This window comes from Myxine glutinosa, chromosome 13 (assembly GCF_964187855.1).
Source record: "Myxine glutinosa chromosome 13, kmMyxGlut1.1, whole genome shotgun sequence".
In the NCBI taxonomy this organism is placed as follows: Eukaryota; Metazoa; Chordata; class Myxini; order Myxiniformes; family Myxinidae; genus Myxine; species Myxine glutinosa.
The window spans coordinates 47,619,482-47,637,298 of record NC_136273.1 but is presented as its reverse complement, the minus strand read 5'-3'; positions in this window follow the sequence as shown (position 1 = coordinate 47,637,298).

Below are 17,817 nucleotides of genomic sequence, written 5' to 3'. Positions count from 1 at the left end.
CGGGTCCTAAAATCCTGCTCTGCCGCTCTATCTCACCCTCTCTCTGTTCTCTTTACCCTCTCTTTTGCTCAAGGTCATCTGCCATCAGCTTGGAAATGAGCCAACATCACCGCTTTACACAAAAAAGATGCAAAAACAGATCCTTGCAACTACAGACCAATCAGCCTTCTCCCAATTATCAGCAAAGTCATGGATTCCAACATTGCTTCAGATATCAAATCTTTCCTCTTCTCCAATGGCTTGATCTCTGATCATCAATTTCGTTTCAGACCAGGTCACTCTACTCTGGACATGCTGCTTCTGCTTTCTCAACAATGGATGGAGGTCCTCAATGCCAAACCGGAAATTAGAGCTGTCTCCCTTGACATATCATGTGCCTTCGATACGGTCTGGCACCCCGCTCTGCTCACCAAACTCTCCTCCGATGGTATCCATGGAAATCACGCATGGCTTGCGGACTTCCTCTCGAGTCGAAGTCAACGTGTGGCCCTGAATGGGTGTATCTCATCTCCCCTTCCTGTTCAGGCTGGAGTTCCCCAAGGCAGTGTTCTGGGCCCTGTGCTTTTTCTGGTCTTCATCAATGATCACTCTGACTCTCTTGAACATCCTCTCTACCTCTTTGCTGATGACTCCACTCTCTGCCGCTCCAATCCTCATGCCTCAGATCGGCAGTCTGCAGCCTCCTCACTCTCTACAGACCTGGACAAAATCACAGACTGGTCACACAAGTGGAACATGTCTTTCAATCCTGACAAATCTCACACTCTTACCATGTCTCTCCGAAAAGACCGACTGGACAACCCTCCCATCTACTTTCTGAACAATCTTCTCCAAGAAGTTGTCACTCAAGCTTTTAGGTCTCACTATCTGCCATGATCTTTCATGGCATTTCATGAAAACCACATTTCAAATCTGGCCTTCAAAGCCAGTCGCCGACTGGGCATCCTCCATCGTGCGAAGCCCTTCCTTGGCACACCTGAGCTCCTCACCACATACAAGACTTTCATCCGCAGCTCAATGGAATACTGTTCACCCCTCTGGGCCGGTGCTCCTGCCTCACACCTTGCTCGGCTTGGCTTGCTCTTGGCGTGTATTAACGGGGGTAAAAAAGATCAAGGTTTTGGATGGGGGACGATAAGAGATGGTGGTGAACGGTTGTTTTAAAGACCTGGAGGGAGGACTGGGATTGAAGAGAGTGAGGGAGTTTGTTCCAGAGGTGGGGAAAAAGAGGAATAAAGGAGTGAAGGTGAATAGAGAGTCTTGATTTTTGGCAGTTTCCCCAGAAGAGGGTTGCTGGTAGTTCTTTTGTGTCCTGCAGGAATATTTGGGGGACACAGCACAGACAGAGCTGGGGGAGCTAGGCCAGAGAGACTTTGGTAGAAGACAGAAAGACCACAAACCTGCCTGCGGTGAGTGAGTGAAAGTCCCTCAGAATCATCTTCATCACCGGAGATACCAATGATTCTGAAAGATTTGGTTTCTACAGCGTGAATCCGAGCTAGGTGTGAGGCAGGAGGGAGAGCAGTATTCCATCAAGCTGCGGATGAAAGCTTTGTACAATATGTGGTGAGGAGCTCAGAAGTGCTGAGGAAGGACTTCACCATGACTGAGGTTGCCCAGTCGGTGACTGGCTTTGGAGGCCAGCTTGGAAATGTGATTTTCCCAGGAAAGATCATGGCAGATAGTGAGGCCCAAAAGCTTGAGTGATAGAACTTATTGAAGAGGATTGTTGAGAAAGTAGATGGGAGGGTTTTCCAGTCGGTCTTTTCGGAGAGACGTGGTGAGAGTGTGAGATTTGTCAGGATTGAAAGACATGTTCCACTTGTTTCACCCGTCTGTGATTTTGTCCATGTCTGCTGAGAGTGAGGAGGCTGCTGCCTGCCGTTCTGCGGGTTGAGATATGGAGCAGCAGAGAGTGGAGTCATCAGCAAAGAGATAGAGAGGATTTTCCAGAGAGTCGGAGAGATCATTGATGAAGACCAGAAAAAGCACAGGACCCAGAACACTGCCTTGGGGAACTCCAGCCTGAACAGGAAGGGGAGATGAGAGAAAACCATTCAGAGCCACATGTTGACTACGACCAGAGAGGAAGTCCGCAAGCCATGCGTGGAGATTTCCATGGATCCCATCGGAGGAGAGTTTGGTGAGCAGAGTGGGGAGCCAGACCGTATCGAAGGCATGTGATATGTCAAGGGAGACAGCTCTAATTGCCTGTTTGGTGTTGAGGACCTCCATCCATTGTTGAGACAGCAGAAGCAGGATGTCCAGAGTAGAATGACCTGGTCTGAATCCAAATTGATGATCAGAGATCAAGCCTTTATAATGAATGTAAAAGATCAAGATCAAGCTCTTATAATAAATTTAACAACTACGTGAGCAGGATAGCAAAGAAAGAAAAGAAGAAATAATAGAAATGAATGTCTTGCCCTCATTACGCCTGACAGTTGTTTTGGTACTGAGTCATGGACGATATTACATGTTCGTGGGATTATGCACAATATTATTCAGGCAAGAAAAACTAAATAACAAATCAGCTGTGATGTCATTTCAATAAAATCATTCGGTAAGATATTGATTCAAAAGCATTTTCTTCATTGAATTTTCAAAGTAGTATACTGAGCTCAAGTTTATCATATCAGAATTCCAGAAGTTGGGATTTGAGTGTCTAATATACTGTTGCAGATCTCGAGCCCCGTCGGCGTACTGAGGGGGGATTAAGCCCTTCTCCCCCTCGAGCTTCGAGTCCACGAGGCCGCTACCCACTTTACACTCGTGGGGGCGAATTGCTGACAATTCCAGCCGCCAACCCTGCAGCGAGCGCGCGGAAGGGTTTCCGGCCAAATACCCGAGTACCTTCGATACACGTGCCGCTGCGAGGACGGGGGCTGAACCTCACACGAGTCACGCTGGGTTGATACGCCCGAGTGGTTTGCGTGTCATGTGACTCGTGCCGTTAATTATTATGAACCCGATCGAGTGGTTTTATCTCGTGCAATGCGAGGCCAATGGTGGAAAAGACGTATACGACCAAGTTGGAAGCAAAACACAGGTTTATTCACAATGTACAATGGCCAGAGAAAAGAGAGACACAGGATAGAAGCTTAACCATTCTTACTTAATTCCCCGACAAGGGCCCTCTGACTCACGTGGGGAAAGGAAGGAAGAAGAGGACACGCTCAAAGCGCGGCCGCTTGTTGCAGCTCTCCCCTGGACGGCTCGTTGGGCGTGTCCCTCGAGAATGTTCGCGGCAAGGACATCAGCCTCCAGTCGTGCATGCATGGGACTCTCCGCAGCGTGTCCCGAAGTCGGCGAGGCAAACGAGCATGTGCAGGGAGCCCAGGCAGGGAGATCGCCGGAGTATAGGGCCACGGGAGAGTTCGTCCTGCACAAGCGTTTATCTCAAGGAAGCGAGGGCAAATGAGAGAGAAAGCCTGGGAGAATAGGGCAGCAGAGAGCGGGGGCAGAACGCAGAGATCTCGGCAGAGCTTCAACCACACAGAGAGATTCTTCAGTTTGGGGGCAGAGAGCTTGGCTATAGAGCGCGCTGGGAGCTTGGCCACAGAGAGAGATCGTCCTGCGAGAGCATTTATAACAGGGCAGCAGAGAGCAGGGGCAGAACGCAGAGATCTCGGCAGAGCGCTGAGAGCTTCTTGAGTTTGGGGGCAGAGAGCTTGGCTATAGAGCGTGCTGGGAGCTTGGCCACAGAGAGAGCTTCTTGAGTTCGGGGGCAGAGAGAGAGCTTCGACCACAGAGAGAGAGAGAGTTCGGGGGTCCGGGGCCGGGTTTTAAACCCCCCCCCCCCCCCGGAGTCCCACTAGAATGTTCCAAGGACCTCCCCTGGCCGCCGTTGCTGGCCACTCCCCTTAGTTCTTATTGGCCGCTTGCTCCTGGCCACTCCCCTTTAGCTGCCATTGGCCGCCGTTGTTGGCCACACCCCTTTAGCTCCATTGGCTGTTTGCTGCTTGCCAGCCACTCCCTCCGGCTCCTCTCTCGGGCCTCCTAGACTTGTCCTAGGCCGAGCACATGGCATTCCAGGCCCAATGAGGCCTACCCTTACTTACCTGTCTCAACGCATACTAACACTGGGAAGGAGACTATACTTAACATTTAATAAGAAATAACTGAACTAAAGTGAGGCTACATGTTGTGGTGCAACTAACTAAAGGGGGGTTGTCTTTATTCTCAAAACCACAACAATACTTATGGGCCGTTGCAGCTTTTGGATTCAAAATGTTATATTTATTGTACTGTCTTGTAGAATAGGAGTGAACTTCTTTGTGAAATTGGAACATATACAAAAAGATGTGGGCAATTGACTAGAATTCAGTCGGAACGTGAAAAGGGCATTTTGCAGAAAATATATACTGTATATCGTTTATTAATTTTATTACCTCCGCCACCAAATGTGGATGGAGGTTCTGTTTTCACCCCTGTGTGTTTGTTTGTCTGTCTCGCTGTTTGTGAACAAAATATCTCAAAAGGTTGAGGAAGGATTCGTCCGAAATTTGGTGGTGAGGTTGGGTATGTGACACGGACGAAGTGATTAGATTTTGGTGAAGATTCTAATCCGGATCCGGATCAGAGATTTTTTAAATGTGATTCTTCACCATTAAGTGATGGAGATAAATCCGATATATATAGCACGCTATCTCAAAAAGTCATGGACAGATTTGGATGAACTTGGTGGAAAGGTTGGGTGTGTGAAGAGGACGAATCGATTTGATTTTGAAGATAAGAATACGGATCTGGATACGAGATTTATTTAAATTTTCTAAGTGATTCTTCACCATTCAGTGATAGGACTAAAAACGATATACAGCACGATATTTCAAAAAGTTGTGGATGATTTATGACAAAACTTGGATGAATTGGAAAAGTGATAATAACAAGCCGATTAGATTTTGGTTCGTCTCGGATCCAGATCTGACCTATTAGTGGGATACAAAAGGTAACTTGATCAACCTGGCGGAGGTACATGCTCTCTCCCGAGTGCCGTTTAATTACCCCCGCCACCAAAGGTGGATGGAGGTTATGTTTTCACGACTGTCTGTCTATCTGTCTGTCTGTTTTGTCTGTCTGTCCGTTTGTGAACAATATATCTCAAAAGTTGTAGACGGATTCGGACAAAATTTGGCAGAGATGTACCGTATGTGACAAGGACTAAATGATGAGATCGGATCCGGCAACTAGAATTTTTAAAGTGATTCTTCACCATTGGGAGATGGGGCCAAAAACGATATATAGCAGGATATCTCAAATAGGTGTGTACGAATTTGGACGAAACTTGGTGGACCGGTTGGGTGTCTGACAAGGACGATTCGATTCGATTTTGGTGAAGACCCGAAAAAGTAGAATTTTTAAGTGAGTCTTCACCATTGAATGATATGGCCAACCAGGTGGAGGTATGCTCTCGACTGAGTGCCGTTATAGTTTTCAGTGTATTCGTCTTTGCAAATAAAATATTTGAATGGTCACCGTAACCAACACCAGCACAGATACGAATTGCTTTATTTTGTAGTAACAGAATACTATTAGTATTGCATTTAGAATTTGCCCAAATCATATTACGATATGATATGTGGGGTAATGTTGTAGAATTATACAATGTGAATAAAACATTCAGAGGCAAATAATATTTCAATTTACACAGTATGACGATAGTGCGTGAAATTGAACCAGATATATGTTGAGTGTGGTCATTCCAGGTCACACATTCATTTATAATTATGTGAGAAACATTGTACTCGTTTTCCTTTCAAATGACCTACCATCAATTTTTATATCGCGATATTGCATATTATTTAGCCGTCTCAAACTCCTGAAATGAATATAATTTGTCTTCTTTAGATTCAGAGATATCTTGTTACTGGTAAACCATACAAAGTTTTGGTAATAATTTAGTGTTGTATTTAGGATTTTGATAAGGGTGGAAAAATGAGTGGGAACAAAATACATTTGTATCGTCTGCAAAAAGAGCATAATGTAATAGAGTGGATGTATTTGAGATATAATTTATGTAAATTAAAAACAGAAGGGGGTATAATATTGATCATTGGGGAATGTATCAGAATGAGTGGAATCTTAAGGTGTATTGCTCTCTATTTGACAGATAATTTATAAACCAATTAAAAGCAATCCCTCTGACTCCACAAAACTCTCATTTCCATGAAAGGATGGTGTGATCAAGAGTATCAAAAGCCTTCCTAAGATCCAAAACCCTTCCCACAGGCTGCATACTAAATAATAATGTGTCATTACACAACAAAACTTCATCCCAATTTTCTGAAATCAAATCATTATTTAAATAAGAAATATTTTCTTGTGTGAATTTGCAATTTTTGTCTTCTTCCTTTCTTTAGTTTGGTAATCAACAGTTATTAAGTAATTAGGTAATCAACAGTGCTATTTCATAATAAAACTAGAACAACACGACATTGACCGATATGCCTCTTCCCATATTATTACATCATTATACATACTTGTATCAAGTTTGATTTAAATCCACTCAGCTGTTCTCAAATATCACATTTTTACCTGACATGACCACTGACCTCACCAAAATCACCTCACTCCTCACCTTTGGTGCCAAAATATAACCAGTTCATCTTTGCATCATAATATATACTTCTACCAAGTTTATTCAAAATCCCAGCACTGGAGCCTGGAGTTGGCTTAGTGGTTAAAGTGCCGGCTTGGGATCCTAGGATCCTGGGTTCAGCACTGGAGCCTGGAGTTGGCTTAGTGGTTAAAGTGCCGGCTTGGGATCCTAGGATCCTGGGTTCAGCACTGGAGCCTGGAGTTGGCTTAGTGGTTAAGGTGCCGGCTTGGGATCCTAGGATCCTGGGTTCGAATCCCGGTCGATTGCTGAATTAACGCCAGGGGGGTTGACTCAGCCCGCTCATCCTTCCGAGGTCGGCAAATTCAGCAACAGATTGCTGGGATGAATGATCCCGGTGTGTACCCAAACTTAAAATAGGTACACCGTATCCCTGCGCAACCTGCCGAAGTACAAAGTTATTCGTGCACGGCAGCCTCAGGTCCGGTAAGCTCGGGAGGAAACGAAGGCTAACCCACTCGAAGACCTGAACCCCGGCCGTAACAGTATAATGACCAAGACACGGTGTAGTATGATGATGTAAACTTTATGTTATGCATGTTGTTTATAGAAGGATAATAGCCGGCGAAGCCGGTGTTGTCGATGAATGCATACGTATTAAGTTGAAAAGCCAGATTTTGCTGGATCCCTTGGCTTGAGAATTTCGAAGCTTTGACGCACCAAATCACTCAATGGAGGCCGCCATCTTGCGGATGCGGAAGTATGCATAACAAATTGAAAAAAGTTCAATAGGAGTTTGTTTCACCCGTCTTTGTTTGATTCACAATCTAATGCACCTCTAATTTGTAATTAAAATACTTTAAGAGCAACCTCCTTCCCCGGGCCCTGGTTCTCTTCAATCAAAATCGTCACCAAACACCGGAACCAATGAGATTCGAGCATTTGAAAAAACATTTCAAAAAAGATTTTTACAGTGTTTCGGAGGCTGAAAACGGCGTCAAATATTCTAAAATTGACGAAGAATTATTTTTTTGAAATCTCGCGGCCGTCGGGAGTAGTTTTTCACGGCCGGAAATATCCGAAGTTGAGACGGAATTCACCGAATTAATCAAGAAGGAAATTTTATATATTTTTATCTCATCCAGAATGCAAATGGTGTCATTTTGAACTTGGTACGGTACCTACTACACCTACCTACTACCAACTACCTAACCTACTGATGCCATGGTGATGGGTAAAATAGTGGCAAGAGGCTTTGGCTTCGCTGGCTCATTGCGGCTTTGCAGTCGGGTACTAGTAGCCGGCGAAGCCGTTGTTGTGAATGAACGCGTATGTATTATGTTGAAAAGCCAGATTTTGCTGGATCCCTTGAGAATTTCGAAGCTTTGACGCACTAAATCGCTCAAAGGAGGCCGCCATCTTGCGGATGTGGAAGTATGCATAACAAATTGAAAAAGTTCAATAGGAGTTTGTTTCACCCGTCTTTTTTTGATTCACAAACTTATGCACCTCTAATTTGTAATTAAAATACTTTAAGACCAACCTCGTTCCCCGGGCCCTGGTTATCTTCAATGAAAATCGTCACCAAACACCGGAACCAATTAGATTCGAGTATTTGAAAAAATATTTCTAAAAAGCTTTTTACCACGTTTCGGAGGCTGAAAACGGCGTCAAATATTCTAAAATTGACGAAGAATTATTTTTTTGAAATCTCGCGGCCGTCGGGGATAGTTTTTCACGGCCGGAAATATCCGAAGTTGAGACGGAATTCACCGAATTAATCAAGAAGGAAATTTTATATATTTTAATCTCATCCAGAATGCAAATGGTGTCATTTTGAACTTGGTACGGTACCTACTACACCTACCTACTACCAACTACCTAACCTACTGATGCCATAGTGATAAATTTTAAGCTCATCCAGAATGTAAATGGTGTCATTTTGAACTCGGTACGGTACCTACAACACCTACCTACTACCAATTACCTAACCTACTGAGGCCATAGTGATGGGTAAAATAGTGGCAAGAGGCTTTGGCTTCGCCGGCTCATTGCGGCTTTGCAGTCGGGTACTAGTATTGGGGGTGTTATATGGTTAAACAGTCTCACCCCAAATTGGACATTGCAACACCCCTGTCTGTGTGTGTGTGTCTGCGTCTATATATATATTTTCACTTTTGGATTTCTCTGGAGCCGCTAGTCTGATACATACAAAACTTCAAACATAGGAGGGCCTCTGCATAGAGAATATTTTCATGCTAACTTTTTCTCCGAAATTTCTTTTTCTGAAAAATATTATCAAATTCGATATTTTGCTTCAGTTATGTCATGTGGTAAGATTTCCTACAACAAATATAGAAAATCCTTTTTTAAAATCAACATGATGTGAGCATCGCAATAATTGTGGTGGCCATTTTGTTTTTGATCCTAAAAGTGTTTCCCCAAGGATGCCAAGGTGATACCTGGCTGATTTTGCTTCAGGATGGGTCAAATATGTCAAATCAACCAAAAAAACATTGTCTACATCTAAAACATAGTTGGCATGAAAAACACCAGTTGGCAAATGCACTCGTCAATCAAGCTTGTTCCTCCCTCACAGCTACGCATGACCTTCAACTTGCCATACGGTCATTACTGCTTCCAGGAAATGCCATTTGGGCTTGTGATATCTAGGGACATTTACCAAGCCACTTGATGGACCAAATCCTCGAACAGTGCACAGGAATCATCAGCATCACAGATGACGTTTCCCTCTGTGGCAGAACAGAGCAAGAACATGACGGAAACCTTCACCGCCTCTTGAGACCAATTGCCAGATTTGGCTTGTTTTCAACAGTGACATGTGCAGCATAAAAAAACCAAAGAATCGGTTTTTCGGTCTCATCTTTGACCAATAAGGCACCCACTCAGACCCAGGAAAGGTGGACGTGATCCAGAGCATACCAGGCCCAAAGAACATCGGTGAACTTTGCAAGGCACTGGATATCATCACATACATGGGCACCTTTAGACCAAATCTGTCTGACCTCACAGCTCCCCTTTACGAGCTGCTAAAATCAGAGCAACTCCAATGAACAGTGAGCCACAGGCAGGTCTTCCGATGGGTCAAGCACACTCCATCACGAGACCTGCCTGACATACTTCGAGGAGCATGAAGCCACGACACTGCAGGTCGATGCCACCACAAAAAGCCTCGGTGCTTGCTTGGGAGGGGGGGTTGAGGACTTGGGGTTGTGGGGTGAGTGGTGAGGGGCTGGTTGATTGGTCAAGAAGCATCTTTTGGGAGCACACAGCTAGCCTGGACAATATTAAATTCCCATTATATATAACTATTCTTTGCATAATATTTTTGAAGTCACTTTTTGCATTATGTGGGATTTTTTTAAAATATGGGTTTTAAAACAGGTATTCTGTGATTAGCAGACGTGAATTTTGTTCCAAGTAAATCGATTATTCGGTAGTTTTCCAACGAAGTAAATTGATTTATATTAACTTTCCATTAGTTCCATTTTTATTATTCTATAATGACAGCAGGAACCATTTAAAAGATATTGTGAGAGACACACACATACAGGTAGGAACGTTGAGACCAGGTGGGTCTCCGATCCACATTCTGAAGCCTGTCGTGGTTGGAGCATCCGCTCTGAGTCTGGTAAATAGTATGGTATGCCTACCTTAAACAAACATTCTGAGTATTGCGCTGCAATACATGTCCCCTACCGGCAGTCTGTCGTCCAGAAAACTGTTGGGGAAATTACCAAGGGTTATTTACCCACAGGTTCTGAATCATTCCCAATCGCAAATTACCTCAGTACGGGCTCACCTGTGATTCGCACTCGGGACTTCGATTTATACACCTTGCAGACAGGTCAGCAGAAGCACGAGAAAAGAAGTTGTTGATAAAGAACCTTCCGAGTCTCTAAATATCAGTAATTTATTATATTTTCCGGTTCACGATCAATGATCGATGTGTATATAAATGTTGCTCGGCTTGGCTCCGCCCCTCCCGAAAGCGCGCGCTGTGTCGCGCTTTTGACGTTCACGAGACGAGGCTGAGGGCGCCGGTGCGGCTTGAGGAGAACTCTTGAATAAACAAGAGATATCCATAAAAAAAAAAATTTTTCGTTTAATTAACGATATCTGCCAAACCACGTGCCCTATCGCAAATTCCAAAAGGACATTTTAGTAGACTGACGTGCTGAACAGATCTGTGAAGTTTCCCCTCGATTGGATCAAAAATGAGGGAGGAGCTCGGTTTTGAAGGTTAATGCTTAAAAACGTCATAACTCTGAAACCATGCGATGCATGACGTCATGCTCGCTGACTTTTCTGTTCGTCATGGGTATGCGATTCTGCCTGCAAAGTTTGGCCTCGATCTGTTCAGCCGTTGCAGAGAAAAAGGGGTTTTCGTGTTTTCACGAAAAACAATATGGCGGCCGAACCACGTGACCTGTGACGTCATAATTACCATTAAAATATTCTACAGACCGAGTCCCCCCTATGGTGAAAATTTGATCTCAATTGGTCCAATTATTGCAGAGAAAATCTTTTTTAAAGGAAATTAAAACTTAAAATGGCACTGAGTTAAGGATCATCAGAATTATCAGAATTCCCAAAGTTCAAAGTGCCTTAACTTTGTCAAAAATGATCGAAACGTCGTGAAGTTCGAACTCGATCTGTAACTTATCATGAGGAAACCATGTACCAAGTTTGAAATCATTAGCGTTAAGCGTTTAGAAAAAAAAAGTCCGGAAAACTGTTCTTTGCGTGACGGACTGACAGACTGACAGACTGACGGATGGAGGGACGGCGTGCAAACCTATAGTCCCCTCCGGTGTACACCGGTAGGGGACTAATAAACAAGACCAATAGTCTAACAACAGCTTAGCCGGGCTTGGATCTGCTGAGTGGAGGATCTTCTGTCCCCCTGTCATGTGAGCAGATCCTCAGCTCTGATTGGTGGACGTTTTTAAGGGACATACATATACTGGACTGGACAAATGCTGTTCCACAAACCATGTGACCGATGACGTCAGCATTTTTTTTGTCAACCCATTTGTCCCTAAATCACGCTTAATAAGTTTCATACTGATCAGATCAAGCGTTCTACTTGTCAATTTATGAAATCATAATGCAAGCACCTATGACATCATTAACATGTTATTCCCCATGGGGAATACTTTACAATGAGCCACCTTTCAATTTTTCCATAGAACAGTTTCGGAGATATAGAGGTGTAAAGTTTTTTGTTTTCTCCAAGATGGCGCCCGTACCACGTGACCTATGACGTCATAATTACCATAAAAAATTCTAAAGGCAGAGGTGCTCCTATCTTGAAAATTCCATGTCAATCAGACCATTTTTGCAGAGAAAACGAATTTTAAAGGGAACAAGAAGAAAAAGACATTAAATAACATAGCGCCCCCCCCCCCTCCCCCACCGTGGTTTTAGTAATTTTGCTGTACAGAGTTAAAGGCTGCCAGTCGGCCATCTTTGGTCAGATTAGAAAACAAAATCTTCTGCATATGTATATTGTCATGTATTGTCTTTGTGCCAAGTTTGAACAAAATTGGTCCGCGCATGTCTGAGAAATGGTTGGGGACATGTTTAAGTAACAAAATGGCCACCAGTTGGCCATATTTGATCGCACCGTGAAACTAAATGATGTGCACATGTGCACCGTCATGTATTGTCTTTATTGAAGTATGAACAAAATTGATCAATACATCTCTGAGATATGGTTGCGGACGCATGGACGGACGGATGGACGATACCCAATCCATAAACCCCCGTTTTGGACGAAGTCCAATGGGGGCTGATAAACCCGCAAAATGCTGGTGGAAGGGACATACATACATACATACATACATACATACTGTCGTGTCCCCGGGGTTAAGACCCGAAGAGGACGAATGACCGAAACGAGATTTAACTCTGAGGCGTACTCCAAACCCTGGCCGTATTATCTTTGGCATGCGGGAAGGTCCGAGCCCTTATCTGATCGGAAAGGCCGACGCTGGGTTAATCCAAACCCACAAACACAAAGACGGGACAGCAAAATCCACAATACAAGAATGAAATGCAAAATTAAAGAATTTAATGAAAATAAATGCAAGAGACAAAAATGAAAGATGAGGTTGGTAAAAACTTTAATTCCTAACTGAGAAGTCTCCACTCAGACTCATATACAAACATGGGGGAAACGAAAGTAAAAGTAAATAAATAATGGCCTTTTGTATAGTGATGGTACTTAGCTTTGCGTCCTCACATGGCTGGTAAGGCCTGCTGGTCGTCGCCTCGAATCACCGCATGGGAAATGCATAAGATGGTGCGGAACTGCGCCCATAGCCAGCCACCGGCGTGAGGCAAGCAGGCAGGATCTCTCTTTGTTTCACTCGCGAGCCCCTTCTCCGCAGAGCACCACCGTCAACCAACACCTTCTCCTTCCACATTAAATAAGTCCCAAAGCCCCGACACGTCTCTTCACCAGTGCTCCCGAGACAACAGCATCCACTCAAGACGAGCACCAGAACGAGAGAGGAAATGCGAACACAGCCATTCTCTTGAAAGCCAGCACACAAGGGAAATGTGACCGCCTCCAACGAATGTCAGGACCAACTGAGGAAAAATGGCGAGGCGTCTTCCTGCTCCAGCTCTCGAATGTTCGACGATGACGTCACACTCTGTCCAATCACTGAGTGCTACTCAATCACTCCATCACCCCCCCTCCCCCCACCAATCACGAAGGCCGGGGAGCAACCCCCTCATTACGAGTCATTGGGGGGGGGGGGTGGGGAGTGGAGTCTAGTTGTGTTCGAGAATGTTCGGGCGGGGTTCCTTTGCCGATCGGCATGTCCGGTCATACTGTCAGTGATTAGGGCTGTTGTAATGGCGGCCCTTTTTTGATGCAATAACAATAAAGGGAAAAATCACAGGGCACTGGAGAATCACAGGGCACAAACACACTGGAGTTTATCCTTAAGCCCTACCTAATTAGCATAGCTCCACCCCTCATATGGAGACACATATACGATTTTATTCTATACAGATTCTCTACTTAGTTACATCGAGGTGGGCTTCTTCTTCGCATCACACGGTCAATACTAAAACTTACACATTCCTAACTTTCCTATGAGATTCATCATCTACTCCCACAAACGTAACAATACATACATACACAGGGCAAACAGAGAAACGCTGTTCCAGACAGCAATGCCCTACAGGCTACGCCGTAAAAATAAAGTTGCACAGCGAAACAATCCTGTTATTCATTTTTAACATTAAATAAGTAACATTGCTTTTTAATTATTTTTTTGCTTTTTTATTTTAATAATCAATCCTTATTAAAATCTCATGCATTACATTTCATTTGACGAGATGTCATCTCCGCCACCGAAGGTGGATGGAGGTTATGTTTTCACTCCTGTGAAAACACACACAGAAAACACACACTCCTGTTATGTTTTCACTTTCACTCCTGTGTCTGTCTGTTGGTTTGACTGAGCAGGATGTCTCAAAAAGTTATGGACGGATTCGGATGAAACTTAGTGGACAGCCTGGGTGTGTGACAAGGACCAATCGAGTCGATTTTGGTGAAGATCTGGATCCGGACACGAGAATTTTTAAAGCGATTTTTCACCATTGAGAGATAGTGCCAAAAAATATTTATAGCATGATATGTCAAAAAGTTGTGGACGAGTTATGCCAAAACCTGGTGAATGAGTTGGGTAAGTCACAATAACAAACTCATTCCATTTTAGTTCAGGTCTGGATCCAGATCTGGCCTCTCAGTGGATACAAAACGTAAACTTTTCAGCCTGGCGGAGGTAAAAACAATGTTTTTTTGGTATTGATCCCCCTGTATGTAATGGCCTTTGCTATTATTCCTCTGTTCCTTATGACGCATGCAGCACAAACACCTAGACAGGCAATCACACATTTATAACACTAAATAATAACCAACCGGAAGCAGGACATTGAAAACGACCGCTGATACCGCCAACCAGGTGAGCACACAGGCACAGGAGGTCCAGGAGGCTACGCACCGAAGAGCAGTGATTGGTCCAGGATTGATTGGTGCAAGCACTGCTAAGATGGGACGATGAGATTGGTGGAGCAGGCACGGATGACGTCAGAGCCTTGACTATAAAAGAACGCTCTCCCCGACATTTTGTCCTCTTGCTTCTTGATTTCCTCTTGGCTGTCCCTCTTGACTTCGTCGCATCTTCTGGCTTTGGTGGTGAACGGTCACGATTTGATATCTCGCTCTGATTCAGGAGTTCACGGCGAGTGGTCAGAGTTCATAGCGCTCCTGTGCGAGGGGAATTCATTGACGAGCAGGGGTGAGTGGAACTGGCGTGGCCTGTTCGCTGCCCGCTCGACAGCCAGAGGAGCGGACTGTGCACGGAGGCCTGGTTCCCACTTGCGAGCTGCATGGCAAAGTGTGCATGTTCCCGCCAAGGACGCGGGGGTTTGGACAATTCCTGGCGAGGTTCAAGAGCAGCTCGGAGCTAAGTGCCCACAAAAAGGACAAATTTATGTTCCCGTTATTTTTTCCCACGTGTTGTAATCGAGTCTGTATGGGGACATCCCGTTTAGGAATCATCGTTTTTTTTATCGTGCATCATTTTGTTAGCGGAATTTCTTCAATATAGCCGGTATTTTTGCATCGTAAATCCTGTGTCGGTTTTGAGTTAATCATCACAGGTGCTCTCTGAGGCCTTCAGAAAGAAGGTTATAGATGCCTACGAGTCTGGGAAGGGATTTAAAAAGATCTCCAAACAATTTGAAATCAATCATTCGACTGTCCGGAAGATCATCTACAAGTGGAGAAGATTCCAAACAACTGCCAACTTGTTCAGGCCAGGCCGCCCCAGCAAGTTCAGCCCGAGAGCAGACCGCAAGATGCTGAAATAAGTCTCTAAGAACCCCAGAATGTCATCACGGGACCTACAGGTAGCTCTTGCCACTGTTGATGTCAAAGTGCACGAGTCTACCATTAGAAAGAGGCTGCACAAATTTGATCGAGATGGGAGGTGTGCCAGGAGGAAACCTTTGCTGTCCAGAAAGAACATCAGGGCAAGACTAAAGTTTGCCAAGGAACACCTAGGCAAAGACCAGCACTTCTGGAACAATGTGCTCTGGACAGATGAGTCAAAGGTAGAGCTATTTGGCCACAGTACCAGAAGACATGTTTGGCGAAAACCAAAGACAGCATTTGACCACAAGAACCTGATACCAACTGTAAAGCATGGTGGTGGAAATATTATGGTTTGGGGCAGCTTCTGCTGCATCAGGCCCTGGGCAGCTCACCATCATAGAATCCACTATGAATTCTTCATTGTACCAGAGGGTGCTTGAGGATAATGTGAGGCCATCTGTCGGAAAGTTGAAGCTCAACCGAAGGTGGACCTTGCAACATGACAATGACCCTAAACATACCAATAAATCCACCAAGGAATGACTGAAAAGAAAGAAATGGAGGGTTCTGGAATGGCCAAGTCAAAGCCCGGATCTAAATCCCATCGAGATGTTGTGGGGGGATTTGAAACGAGCTGTGCATGCAAGAAACCCCTCAAACATCGCACAGCTGAAATAATTCTGCATGGAGGAGCGGGCAAAAATTTCTCCCAGTCGATGTCAGAGACTGTTGTTGAGGTTGTTTCTGAGGCAAGTTGTCTGCACAACTTGAGGTTGTTTCTGCCAAAGGGAGCAATACCACCTATTAGAGCCAAGGGTGTACTTACTTTTTCCACATGCGAAATTTGCATTTATGTTTATTTAAATTACACAATGGACTACAAAATGTAAATGTTTCATGATATTTGTTATATTATATCACCTTTATCTATCAATATTGTTGAAATGAAGATCAAATAGCTGTATGTTGAAATATGTTGAAAAAGTCAAAACTTTACATGGGGTGTACTTACTTTTTCACGTGACTGTGTGTGTGTGTGTGTGTGTGTGTGTGTGTGTGTGTGTGTGTGTGTGTGTGTGTGTGGGCGTGCGTGATATGTCTACGTGTGTGTGATGTCTTCAAATGCTAAAAAAAATGTTAAAAAGACAATTTCTATAATATAGATTTTTCAGGTTAAAAGTAGTGGAAACGTGTCGCTGAAAAGCAAACAGCGCATGCGCGAAAGGTGTCGTTTGAGTTTACATGTCATTTTGAAAGTCTCGTATTGTGCTGAATCCGTCGGTTATTTCGAGCCTTGGGGATGGTGTCGTTTACATGTCACCTTCAAACAGGTGCGTAAATCTATGGATCTGCTGGATCAGGCAAATGCGAAGACATTACTCGATCAGATGCACATTCGATCAGGTTGACGAAACAGTTAACGAGGCCTTCGTCCAGCATCGAGTCTTAACAAAGCGCAAGTTGCAAAGTTCGAGTCGTCAAAGCCTGAAAATAATGTCAAATCTGAGTCGTTTGGTCTCCCATTGTGGAAGTTAATCCTCCAGCAGAGGATTGCAGGTTGGGAGCGTTTAAGAGCATGACCCGGTGTTACAGTTTGGTTCTTTGGCCTCCTTTTCATGGAGCCTCTTTTGGAGCCGAATCCCTGCTGTGTGCATGAAGAACGAAGCCGGGACTGAAAAAGGGAATTTTATGAGCCACACTCATCCCCTCGAAGCGAACATGCTAAAGTTTGCGTGGGGTTTGTGAGGAAGCCATAATTAGGCCATATCGCTCGCACGTCTAATGCATTCTAGCATTGGAAATCCTCTAGTCTAGCAAGTCCAGATGAAGAGGCCTGAACGCCCTACAAGGATGAAAAACAAAACTATACAAGAAAGAGCAATCAGAGATTGCAAGCCCTCGCCAGGATGTATTTTCAGTGGTTTTTAAGGCTTTTGTGTTAAAACAAATATGGCGGCCGAACCACGTGACCGATGACGTCATCATTGTTTTTTTTCTCCACTAATTTATTCCTACATTATGCTCAAGAAATTTCATTTGATCGGATGAAGTTTTGTACTTGTCAAATTATGACGTCATAATAGAGGTACCTATGACATCATCATTAACTGATGTTATTCCACATGTCGACTTTTGAAATATCGAGTTATTTACAATGAGCCATGTCTCCATTTTTTCCATGCAGCGATTTCGGAGATTATAGAGGTGCAAAACTTTTCGGTTTTTCCAAGATGGCGGCCGAACCACGTGACCTATGAGGTCATAATAATTTTTCTCCCCTAATTTATCCCTAGATGGCGCTCAATAAATTTCATCTTGATCGGATGAAGTTTTATACTTG